We start from the raw sequence: 12,645 nt of genomic DNA on the forward strand, positions 1-12,645 counted from the left end.
GCTCTACTTCCCCATCTTCGCCTCCTGGTTTCCCTGACTTCCTTCAAGTGTCAACTCAAGTCCCACCTTTTGTGGGAAACCTTCTCCAATCCCTTTTAATTCTTGAGACTTTCCTTTTGAGTATCTCCAGTTTAGCCTGTGTGTATCTTGTTTGTTCATAGCTATTTTCCTGCTGTCTCCCCTATTAAACTGGGACCTCTTTGAGGCTAGGGAGTGTTTTTTACCTTTCTTTGTATCCTTTGTAAAAGCATGTGCTTGGCACACAGCAGGTTCTTAATAAGTGCTAGTTGATTGACAAACCACTTAACTTGGCACTTAAGGCCCCCATAATCTGACTCTAGTCTACCATTCTAGTCCTATTTCTCATCATTCCTACACATTATATGTTTTGGTCCATCTGGACAACTATGCTTGTTCAGTAATGTCCAACTTTTGGTGACCTCATTTGGGGTTTTCTTGGCAAAGAAACTGAAGTAGTGTGCCATTTCCTTCTCTAACTCATTTTTCAGATAAGGAAACTGAGGCAAACAGGTTAAGTGACTTGTCCAGGGTCACATAGCTGGTAAGTATCTAAGGCCAGATTTGGACTCAGGTCTTCCTGACTCCAGGTCCAGTACTCTATTCAATGCACTGCCTACCTGCCCTATGATTTCTTATGTTATCCTGAACATTCTTTTTTAAATTAAGGTTTTTTTCAATCAGACATTTATTTTTTTCTTTCTCTTACCTCCTCCCCCTGAAAATACTACCAGCACCACCACCAAAAACAACACCCGAAATCCTTGTAATTATTACATATAGACAAGCAAAATGAATTCCCGCATTGGTCCTGTCCAAAGATGTGTATCTCATTTTGTATATTGAATCCGTCCTCCCTGATTCCAAGATTATCTTTGCTTTTTTTTTTTAATTAAAAAAAATGTTTAAATGGGGCAATGAGGGTTACGTGACTTGCCCAAGGTCACACAGCTAGTAAGTGTCAAGTGTCTGAAGCTGGATTTCAACTTATGTCCTCCTGAATCCAGAGTCAGTGCTTTATCCACTGTGCTACCTAGCTGCCCTGATTATCTTTGTTAAACACAATTCTAAACATGTCATACCCTTGCTCAATGAACTTCAGTTGCTCCCAGTTGCCTCTAGAATGTGAAATGCAGTCTCCAACTTGCCATTGAAAACCCTTCCCAATCTAGTTCTACCCTCCCTTCCAGGCTTAGTCTACATTACTCTTCTTAATTTGCTCCATGTTCCCTCCAAAATTGCATACTTGTAAAGTGCTTAGCACAGAGCCTGGCACATAGTAAGAGGTTAATAAATGCTTGTTTCCTTATCTGTGTACTTGTAGACTGTATACTATATACTTATCTCCCTGCAAAATTGTTGTTGTTTGTTCTTCATTTTTCCCCCTGGGATGATGTCTTGACTCAAGCATGAGTTGGATTGAAGTGAGGCAGAGTTGTATAAAGTCATCAGCCCCACTCTCTCTTCCAGCATCATTAAAGTCCAGTGGCAGAACAAAAGTATAGCATGGGATGCAATGGATGACCAAGCTCCAAGCCCTCCACACTGCCTGCTTCAGTCGCCTTCATGGCTGTTGGAACAAATTGTTCTCATCCACCCATTCTGCCAGGGAAGTCTTCACAAGCTTAGGACATCCCCCAACTCACTAAAGGGTTTGAGGTTTGTTGCTTACCTTCAACCTGCTTTAGCCGGTCTGCCAAAATGGATCACTGGGGTTTGGCCACTGTGCACACTACAGCTTCTTGGAGCTCCAGGTGTTGAATGCCAGGTGTACACCAAAGGTAGATGAGGAGCCCTGGGAAGGGCTTGGCCAGCCCTCTCACCACAAGTGCTACTCCTCCTTGAACACCCTATCCACTCCATTTCCTGCAGAATGCAAACTCCTTGAAGGCAGGAATTGTTTCATTTTTTTCTCTGTACCTCCAGCACCTAGCATAATGCTTGGCACATAGTAGGACCTTGATGACTGTTTGATATGGTCTGGAAGACCATACATGGAACATGTAATAAGTAAGCTAGGTATTTTAATCCAGCTTTTTAGACTTACCAGGACTTTGTCCACTATTTATTATCATGGATTGGATGACACCAGGTGGGGACTGGGAAGGATGAGAAGGAGGAGGAAGAGGGGGAGAAGAGGAGGAGGAGGGGGAGGGGAAAAAGAAGGGGGAAGGAGGAGGAGGGGAGGAGGAGGAAGGTCATAGATTTATATATTTAATTTTGGAAGGGGCCTCGGAAGCCATTTCACCTGACTCCATTTTACAGATGAGGAAACTGAGATTCAGGGCAGTTATTTGTCCAAAATTGTATATGTAGTAGGTATCAGATGTAATATTTGAACCCAGGTCATCAGTTGCCCTCTTCCCATTCTACTACACTACCTCCCTTAAAAACAAAAGGGATGAAGGGTGTCCAAGACAACCTTTTTCCAGAAGGCAGGCGTTCGGTGTGGCTCTTCACGGCACCCAAAATATCCTCAGCTTAGAAGCTGGAAAAGGGAAGTTGGCATCTCAAGCCACCCCTTTTCTGTACAAGAGAAAGGGAAATAGATCTTTGGATGGGGCCATCTGTTGCTGGCATTTCTGAAGTCTCATTTAATTCATTTCCCTCTTTTCCGCTGGCTAGGAGCCAGTCCACTCCTCTTATCTAAAGAACAGCATCAGGGACCCAGCAATAAATTAAGATCCCACCAGTTTTAGCTGAGATTCGAGAAGGAGGGTGTTGGAGGGCAGAACAGCTGTTATTTCCAGTGATCAAGTGTGTGTATGTGCATGTGGTATATGTGTATATGTGTGAGTGTGTACATGTGTGTGTGTGTGTGTGTGTACAAGAAACAAATGAAAAGAGCTAATAATCACAATACCTCATGTTTTTACAGTACCTACATTTGGCAAAGCATTTTCCTCATAAATACCATGTGAAGAAGATTCGCCAGCATTATTACCCCTTCTTCATTTTTATAGATATATAAACTTTCTAAGAAAAGCCATGAAGTATGTAGTTGGTGTTGTTCAGTTATGTCCAACTCTTTGACACCGCATTTGGGATTTTCTGGGCAGCGACCATGGAGTGTTTGTCATTTTCTTCTCCAGCTCATTTTCCAGGTGAGGAAACTGAGGCAAAGAAGGTGAAGTGACTTGCTTAGGGTCACACAGCTAGTAAGTGTCTGAGGCTAGATTTGAACTCAGCTCTTCCTGACTACAGGCCTGGTACTCTATCCAATGCACCACTTAGCTGCCCCCAGAAAACTAGTAATCAAGAAAACCACCTCAAACTTGTGTGATACTCTCAGGTTTGCAAAGTAGTTTTCTCTTAATTGTGAAGTGGGGGTCCAACTATTATTATCCCCACCTTACAAGTGAGGAAGCTGAGGCCCATAGAGATTAAGTGGCTAGTTAAAGGAAGATCCCTGGGGAAACTAGGTAGTGCAGTGGATAGAGCACTGGCCCTGGATTCAGGAGGACCTGAGCTCAAATCCTGCCTCAGACACTTGACACTTCCTGGCTGTGTGACCCTGGGCAAGTCACTTCACCTTGTTTGCCCCTGCCCCTCCCCCCCAAAAAAGGAAGATTCCTTTCATTCCAAATCTATGATCCTAGCTGTGTGACTTTGAGTAAGTCACTTTCTCCTCTGGGCCTCAGTTTCCTTTTCTGTAAAGTGAGGGAGTCAGGCTAGATGGCCTCTAAGGACTCTTCCAATTCTAGATCTAGGCTTGTAAGTAGATGATACCACATGTGTGCAAGGAGAGAAAAGGTTTTTGGTTTTTTTTTTTGTGTGTGAGGCAATTGGGGTTAAGTGACTTGCCCAGGGTCACACAGCTAGTAAGTGTCAAGTGTCTGAGACTGGATTTGAACTCAGATCCTCCTGAATCCAGGACCGATGTTCTATCTACTGTGCCACCTAGCTGCCCCAAGAAAGAACAATTTTTGAGGGGTTTATGAGGGGAATGAAGGTGGTAGAACATAAGATATTAGCATGACTCAAGATACCAGAAGGGACTTCATGGTAGGAGGATCCCTGAACTGCTGTTGGTTATTCTGAACTAGGCTAAGGAGGCCATTGACATTTCTAGAAGTATCCCAAGGAAAGCACTTAATTCTCTACAGGCTCAGGACATGAGTAATGTAATTAAGCTAGACAGGATAAGATGCTTTGTCAGACTCTATGATCGATTTAAACAATAAGTATTTGTTAAAGGGGAAAAAAAAAAAGATCTATTTAAAGGTCTGGAGAGCACACAGCCCATTTCAAAGTAAGCAGGCCTTCCTGGGGTTGGGTGGCAGGATCTTTGGAGAGCACTTCCCCAAGCTTTTACACTCTTAACTAGGATGAGGTTTTAACTGTCTGCCAAAGGACTTTAATTATTAGCCCTGCAGAACATGTGGCAATGATGGATGGCAAGTTTTGCCTTCCCACCTGGAAAGTGGTCCCTGATGAACCATCTGATCACATTACAAACTTCAGCTGAGTTCATAAATTTTTCTGGTGGTTTAGCTGATGTACATGTGTTCTTTTTATTACTGAGAGAAAATGGCATCCCTTCCTGAGTCTCTCTCCTGGTATGGGGTCAGGAAGGAATGGGTGGGGGCCAGGGCTGGGGAATTTCGGAAAATATGGAGATCGGGTGGCTTCTTCTTTCAGGAACATCTTGTGTATTGAAATCTGCATCTGGAAATCATCAATTTAGAACCAACCAGATAAGACGTGACCAAGACTCGTTTTTCTCTTTGTACTATTTAATGAAACCTTAGAGTTGAGAGCTACCACAAGGGATTTTTCTTCCAGGAGAGATATTAGAAATGTAGACACTCCTGGTAGCCAGCTTTTGTTTTGTGAGCTGGTCAAAAAGAGCTAGGAGTTGAGAAACTAAGGTTCGAGGCTCAACTTCATTGCCAAATAGCTGTGTTGTCTCAGCATGTCATTTAACTTCTTGTGCCTCCATTTTCTTATCTAGAAAAAAATGGCCTTTTGGACAGGTTCTGGGATTTATCTTCATTTTACTATTCCTCTTCTCTCTCCCCTTCTACCGTGGTTAATGGATCCATAGCAATGTGTCCATGTGTCTGGGGATAGACAGTACCAGGCTAGGCTCTGGAGGAAGTGAGTTTAACAGATATTGCCCTTACCTGTTGTAGGTGTCCTGTCTAATGCAATATTAGACAATTCCATTCAGCAAGCATTTGATGAAATTCTGTGTGCCAGGTGCTATTCTAGACAACAGCAATACACATACAAAATGAAAATAATCCTTTCCATCAATGGGCAATTGGAAGGAAATATCCAAAGATAAGTACATGAAAATGCATAAAATTAAAATTCATTTTTGAAGGAGAATACCTGTAAGAGTTGTCGCCTAAGCCATTCTTTAGAGAACTCTAGGCATTTGATAACACAGATGTATGGAAACAGAAGGGCATCTGGGTTGCTCAGTGGGTAGAGTGCCAGCCCTGAAGGTAGATGGAGACCAGTTCAAATCTGACCTCAGACACTTCCTAGCTGTGTGACCCTGTGCAAATCACTTAACCTTGCTTGCCTTAGTTTCCTCATCTGTAAAATAAGCTGGAGAAAGAAATGGCAAACCACTCCAGTATCTCTGCCAAGAAAACCCCAAATGGAGTCATGGAGAGTTAGACAAGACTGAAATGGCTCAACAATAAAAGGAAAGGGAATATCCCACTGCAAGCAGCTAGGTTATATAGTGGATAGAGCATGGAATTTGGAATTGAGGAAACTTGAGTGCCAGGGCAGCTAAGTGGCACAGTGGATAAAGGGAAAGAAACTTGTACAAAGGTGTGGAAGCTGGAGATGGAATATTGTATACAGAGATAATATTTTATTGTAGAGGCAATAGAGAACCACTGAATCTTCTGGAGCAGGGGAGTGACATGGTCAGACCTGTGCTTTAGGAGTGTCAATATGAAAGGTAGAGAGAGTGGATTGATGAGAGGAGATGCTTGTGAGAAGGATACACACTAACTACTATTGTTAGCATTATTATTGTCACTATTATTCCAGAGAAGGGAAGGCAGCTTGTGCAAAGATGTGGAAGCTGGAGATGAAATGTTAGTAAACTATTTCAATGCTATCGGGGCCACTAGGGGGCACCATAGTGCATAGAGAGCTGGGCCTGAAGTCAGGAAGACATCTTTCTGAATTCAAATCCAGCCTCAGACACTTACTAGCTGTGTGACCCTGGGCTTGTTACTTAACTCTGTTTAACTCAGTTTCCTCATTTTTAAAATGATCTGGAGAAGGGAATGGCAAACCATTCTAGTGTCTTTGCCAAGAAAACCCACAAAGAGTCAGTCACAACTGAAAATGACTGAACGAAAATGTTTCAATTAGTCCAAGTGAGAAGTAATGAAATTTTTAACCAGGGAAGGGAGTGGGTAAGTGGAAGGAAGGGGATGGAATCCTGAGACCTTATGGAAATAGGAAGGAAAATCTTGAAACATGATTAGATATGTGTGTATGCGTGTATATGTATGGAGAATAAAGAATTGAGGGTGAATCTCAGATTCAAGATTGGGTGGTTGAATGGCCTTAGTACCCTGGACAGCCACCGTTAGGAAGAATTGTGGTTCTGAGGTGAGGTGAGAGGGGATGAAGAGTTCTGTTTTAGACACTGGAGCTCAATTCCTATTTAGGATCTGGCAATGCCTGTGACACATCCTGGCTTTGTGATGCTGGACAAGTTATGTAAACTTTTATTGTTCTAGGCAATTCTCTAAGACTATAAATTGCAAAGAAGGTTCCTATCTACTTTGGGAGAGGAAATTTCTCACTAAAAAAGTTCCCTAAGCCAATGAACTCACAGGTGCAGTCTTATGCCCATTCTTATCTTGAGCACCATATTTCCACCTAGTATGGATTGGAATAGATGGCAGAGAACCCATGTTCCAATTCTAGCTCTACTACTTCCTACCTTTGCAGTGCTGGGCAAAGTCACTTTATCTCTCTAGGCCTCAGTTTTCCAATTTGTAAAATGAGAGGATTGGGCCAGGGAACCTTTAAGGCCCCTTATAATTCAAAATCTATAATTCAATGATACAAAGACTTCCCATTTGTGATTTTTATGTCAACATAAATGACAGAATGTCAGTTCTTTGAGGGTAGAGCATTTCATTTTCATCTTTGTAGCTCCAATGCCCAGCATAAAAATGAGCATTTCGCAGGTGCTTAATAAATGCTTCTTGATTGATTGATCAATCAATTGAACATTGACAGACAAAAATTGCAAAGCTAAGGTGGCCTCATTTTACCATCTTATACTCACCAAGCTGTCAGGAAGCCTATCCACTTGCTGCTCTAAAAACGTCTATTCCTAACCAGATTCCTTCTGAAGCTGCTGAATATTTTGATGATAAAATAGTTCTGCTGTTGCATCCTGGTCTTTGCTTTTTTCCCTTTTCCTTCCCTTCAGGCTCAGAAACTTAGAAATGAAAATATTTTGTCTCTTTAGGATTGCGGGTGGGGTGTGAGGAGGGAGGGATGTGCTAGTCTTTCAGCTTCTTCAGATGTAATACATAACACGGTAGGCAGCCCTATTACCAGCCCCTAAAAATATGCAATCTTTGGGAAAATGGATAATGAGATGAGGTTTGAAAAGTGAGGTTTATGTGGCTCAGGAAACCCACTGCTTAGAGAATCCAACCAGAAGATGGAGAGGAAATCATAGACATCAGAAATATGCAAGGCAATGTAATGATCATATCCCTTGAACAAGCAGCCTAATCATCTTTCCCAGCATCTCCCTAGGCTGCCACAGGGCATGTGCATCGGAAATCATAGCTTCTGCATCTTCTCTTCTCAGTAAGTCGTGGCTTAAAAGCTCCTTTTGTGCTCTCAAACAAGATATAACATTTCAAGGAAGAAAAAAAGGCTTTAAAAGACTTGGGGATAGTCGACTTCAAGCAGGGAAACACTGGCTGGATCTTGACAGACATGTAAAATGCAAAGAAAATGTGGGAGTTCTCTGAATCTAAGACTATCGGACTTTGGGGCTGGAGGGGTCCTTGGACACCATCTGATCCAAATGCAGCATGGGAAGATAAATCAGGAAAGGTGACTTGGCATGACGTTGTATTTGCTTATCCTTGTACAGGTTGTATTCCCCTTTCCCCACCTTCTAGGGGAATATAAGTCCCTTGAGGGGAGGAATGATTTCATTTTAACTTTGTATTCATAGTACCTACCATAGTGCCAGATAGATGGGTCAGGTCCTCAGTATATGCTTGGTGAATTGAGATGACATACTTGCTACAGCATCTGGAACATAGTAGGTACTTAATAAATGTTCATTGATTGCTCAGTTGATGTTGGGGATATGCAATGAGATTTTGGCATAGAAGAATGTGAGGTAGCTTCTGGTTTCATTCACTGGCCAGTTAAAATGGAATGCCTTTACAGGTCCATAAAACATAGAGTTAGAAATGGAAGCTTCCCCTCTTCCCTCATTTTACAGATTTCGAAATTGTGAAAGGGAGAGGTTTAATGATTAGCCCAAAGTTACACAATTAATAACCATCAGAGGAGCAGCTAGATGGCGCAGTGGATAGAGCACTGGCCCTGGAGTCAGGAGTACCTGAGTTCAAATCCAGCCTCAGACATTTAACACTTACTAGCTGTGTGACCCTGGGCAAGTCACTTAACCCCAATTGCCTCACTAAAAAAAAATAACCATCAGAGTCATTCATTTTTGACAACATGTTCTTGTCATTATACCATTCCATTGAGTTCTTCCTTCAAGGGTAAGGATAGGAGAGGAGGTAGGTGCCCATTTGAATCATGCTTTTTTTGAAGGAATTCTTGGTTAGCTATGGACTGGAACATATGGTCTTTGTGCTAATGCCCACTCTCTCAGTGCTGAGATTCTGTGATATTCTTCTTGGGATGAAATAGCCTTCATATTCCAGGGCCCCACCTTCTCTTCTTAAGGTCCTAACAGGTAAGAAAATCGGGTCTGATGTCAGAAGACTAGAATCTGAAGCCTGCCTATCACCTTTATTACTGGCATGACTGAGGGCAGTCAGTCAATAAGCATTTGTTAAGAACCTACTATGTGCCAAGCACCAAGGATACAAAAAAAAGGCAAATGGCAGTTCCTCTTCTCAGAGCTCACAGCCTAATGGGGAGATAACATGAAAAAAGCCACATATAAACAAGATATAGACAGAAAAAGTTGGAGGTAGCCAAACTATATATTTAGGCATGGAGGGATTGTGATATATACTAGGAGACTTAGGATACACACTGATGAAATCATACTTTTGAAAAAAAATTGAAAACAACAATAAAAACAAAACCAAGAACTTATATTTCTATAGCATTGAAGGTTTAAAAAGTGCTTTCCTCACAACAGCCCTGTGAGGAAGATGGTAAAAGATTTTATGTTTCTTAGAACCTTTAATACCAGTCTTGAACTTGTTTCTCACAACAGTCCTGAGAAGGATAGTAGAAAGTAGTGTATTTTGATCCCCATTTGATAGATGACAGGACAGGCTCACCACACTGGTTCATAGACCATTTGAATATTCCTTACAACTTCCAAAATTTCCAATGATTTGTCCCAGATAATATTAAAATTATTATAATAAAACAATCTTCTATCAAAGTCCTATCTTGATTCCTCATTAGGTCATAAAGACAACTTTGAGGTTGCATGGAGTAGTGGGTAGAACAGTAACTTGAAGTCAGGAAAATCTGGCTCTAATTCCACCTCAGACACTTAGTAGTTGTGTGACTGTGGATAAGTCATTTAACTTGCGCTTCAACTTTCTCCTCTGTAAAATAAAGGAAATGGACTCCATGGTCGCTAAGGTTACTGTGAGCTTGAAATTTATTAACCTATGAAATCATACATGGCCTCATGCAAGACATTTCTTTTCTGTACCTCAGTTTATTCATTTGTAAAATTTAAGAGTTGGACCTCTTGGCCTCTAAGGTTCCTTTCAGCTCGATATCTATGATGCTGCATGATCTCTGAGTTCTCAAAAGGGCACCCAGTGGAGTGCAAATTCTGTCAAGTCATATCAAGGCTAACCAATTTGAAAAGGAGGGTGGGCTGGTGACAGATTCTGTAGAGCTTCTAAGATATATCTTCCAGAACCAGTTGGTAATCTTGGGTCTCACCCAAATATCAAAACCATTGATAGGGGGCAGCTAGGTGGTACAGTGGATAGAGTACCGGCCCTGGATTAAGGAAGACCTGAGTTCAAATCTGGCTGCAGACACTTACACTTACTAGCTGTGTGACCCTAGGCAAGTCACTTAACCCTCATTGCCCCACAGAAACCCCAAAACCATTGATAGCTGGAGGAGGAGAGGGGAAGGCATGGGGTGGTTTGCTCCCCTTATTTCATCTTATCTATTACCCTGTGCCCTGCACATCTATATATAGACATCCGAGGCCATGGTTTTTCTTGTTGACTTTTTCCTTGGTATTGTTTGCCATGAACTTTTGGGGTCATGGATTCTGTAGTCCTGTTCTTATATAGAGTAGGGAGAGGAGAACACATTTATTAAGCATTTACTATGTATAAGGCACTGTGCTGAGCATTTTACAAATCTTATCTCATTTGATCCTCACAACTACCCTGGTAGGTAGGGGCTAATATTATTTCCATTTTAGAGTTGGAGAACCTGAGGCAGATAGAAGTAAAGTGACTTGCCCGGGGTCAAATCCCTGATAAATGTCTGAGGCTGAAATTTGAACTCAGATCTTCCTGACTCCAGTCCCAGAGCTCTATCTACTGTGCTACCTAGCTGCTTTTACATAGAGGTAATATAATCTATCACCTGGTAGTTAACCTCTTGGGGACGAAGCTCCCTGATATTAGCCAAGTTGCTTTTTTAAAAATGTCATAAACAAACTCAAACCCTTCTCAGACTTCCCAGTGCTTGGATTCTGTTGACACATTTTTTTTTTAAGGAAGAGAGGAGGGGAAATTTTTTAATAACTGTCTTTTGTTTTTGAAATTATTGTAACTTCCCAATATATCCCCTTCCACATTGAAATATCCTATGGAGTAAAGGAACGCATTTCTGTCTGTCAGTGGCCACAATGACTACTGTTCCCCTCTTCCCCCCTCCAACTGAGAGGAAATAAGCCATATGATCATAATCTGACAATTGGAAGGTGTCTTAGAGGATTTTAGTGCTCCCATTTTACAGATGAGGAAACTGAGGCCTCAGCAATGACTTGTCTGAGGTTACCCAGGGAAAAAGCCACAGAGCTCAGATTCAAATTTGGGTCTTCTGACTTCAGGGTACTGTCCTCTGGCACCAATAAGGGTCTTTGCATTTAATCTTAATTCATGCCTTTCATTGCTATTTGCTTTTATATGGTTTTCATTGTGTATCAGTTAATATATCTCCTAATGCATGTTTCTGAATGTCTTGTAATTATCCTTTCTTCTGGTATAATAATATTCCAATTTCTTTCAGGCTAATACCATTCCAATTACATTACATGATCAATGGGTACCCACTTTCTTTCCATTTTTTTTTTGCAACTACAAATATTGCTGCTACATTTAGTCTTCTTGAAGAATAAGAAGCAGCATGGTAGTGCATCAAGATCTGGCCTCAGAACCAGAAAGACCTGGGTTCAAGTTCCACCTGCAACATATATTGGCTGTATGACCCTGGGCAAGTCATGTAACTTGTCAATGTCCCAGGCAGCTCTCTAAGATTATGAGTTGTATAAAAAGGAATTCTATGGACTGGCATAATGTTGGAGGATCCAGTCTACTTCCTTAGCAGCAGAGAAGGGTATTGATATAGGCTATCCTCATTCTTATAATTTTAAAAGTACTGAATAAACACGTACCTGTTGCCATGTTATATCCAGAGGCAAACAATTTTCTCTAGGATTCTGGGAAGATAAAAATGTAAAATGTCTCTGGGAGGAATCAAATTACACCTCGCTTAGCCTCTCACTGCTCTTCCAACTCCTCTGACCCCACCCCCACCATCACCCCACCCCACCCCTACCCTCACCCCACTTCACCCTCACCCCAATGCTCTCTTCTCTCCCCACCTGTTTAATATTAGTGAGTTATTTTTATATCAGACATTCTTGAGATGTACCCAATTAACAGCCCTGAAGGCATGCATTTTTCTATCAATATTAAAAAGGGTATTAATTCTACTGGCAACTCGAAGCATTAAACATGAATATCCATTAGTGGCCATTATCTGAGCCTCTAGAAGTTGTGGCACATTGTCCATTCCAGTAATGGCTCTGACCCTTTCCTGTGATGCATTGTCTATCAAAGCACTGATGGTGGGGAGGGCAGATCTTGTTTGGGGTGGGGGTGGGGGTGGGGAGGTGACACTGGATAAGACTCTGATAGAAGTTGAGAACTTGAGGGCTGAAGGGGTTCTTAACATGGGGTCAACAGACTCGGCCCCACCAAGCGGTCTCTTTGTAGTTTTTGGAGAGTCTATGAAATTGGATGGGAATAATCCATCTTTATTTAGAAGCTTTTGATTTGTTATTTAACCCCATCTTTTTTATTTCATGTTTTTAGAACAAATTTGTAAGAAGGGGAATGTAGGGTTCACCAGACACTGCCAGAGGGGTCCAGGACACAAAACATTAGGCATTTTTTTCTAGTTCAATCT

The sequence above is a fragment of the Dromiciops gliroides genome, chromosome 3, assembly GCF_019393635.1.
Source record: "Dromiciops gliroides isolate mDroGli1 chromosome 3, mDroGli1.pri, whole genome shotgun sequence".
In the NCBI taxonomy this organism is placed as follows: Eukaryota; Metazoa; Chordata; class Mammalia; order Microbiotheria; family Microbiotheriidae; genus Dromiciops; species Dromiciops gliroides.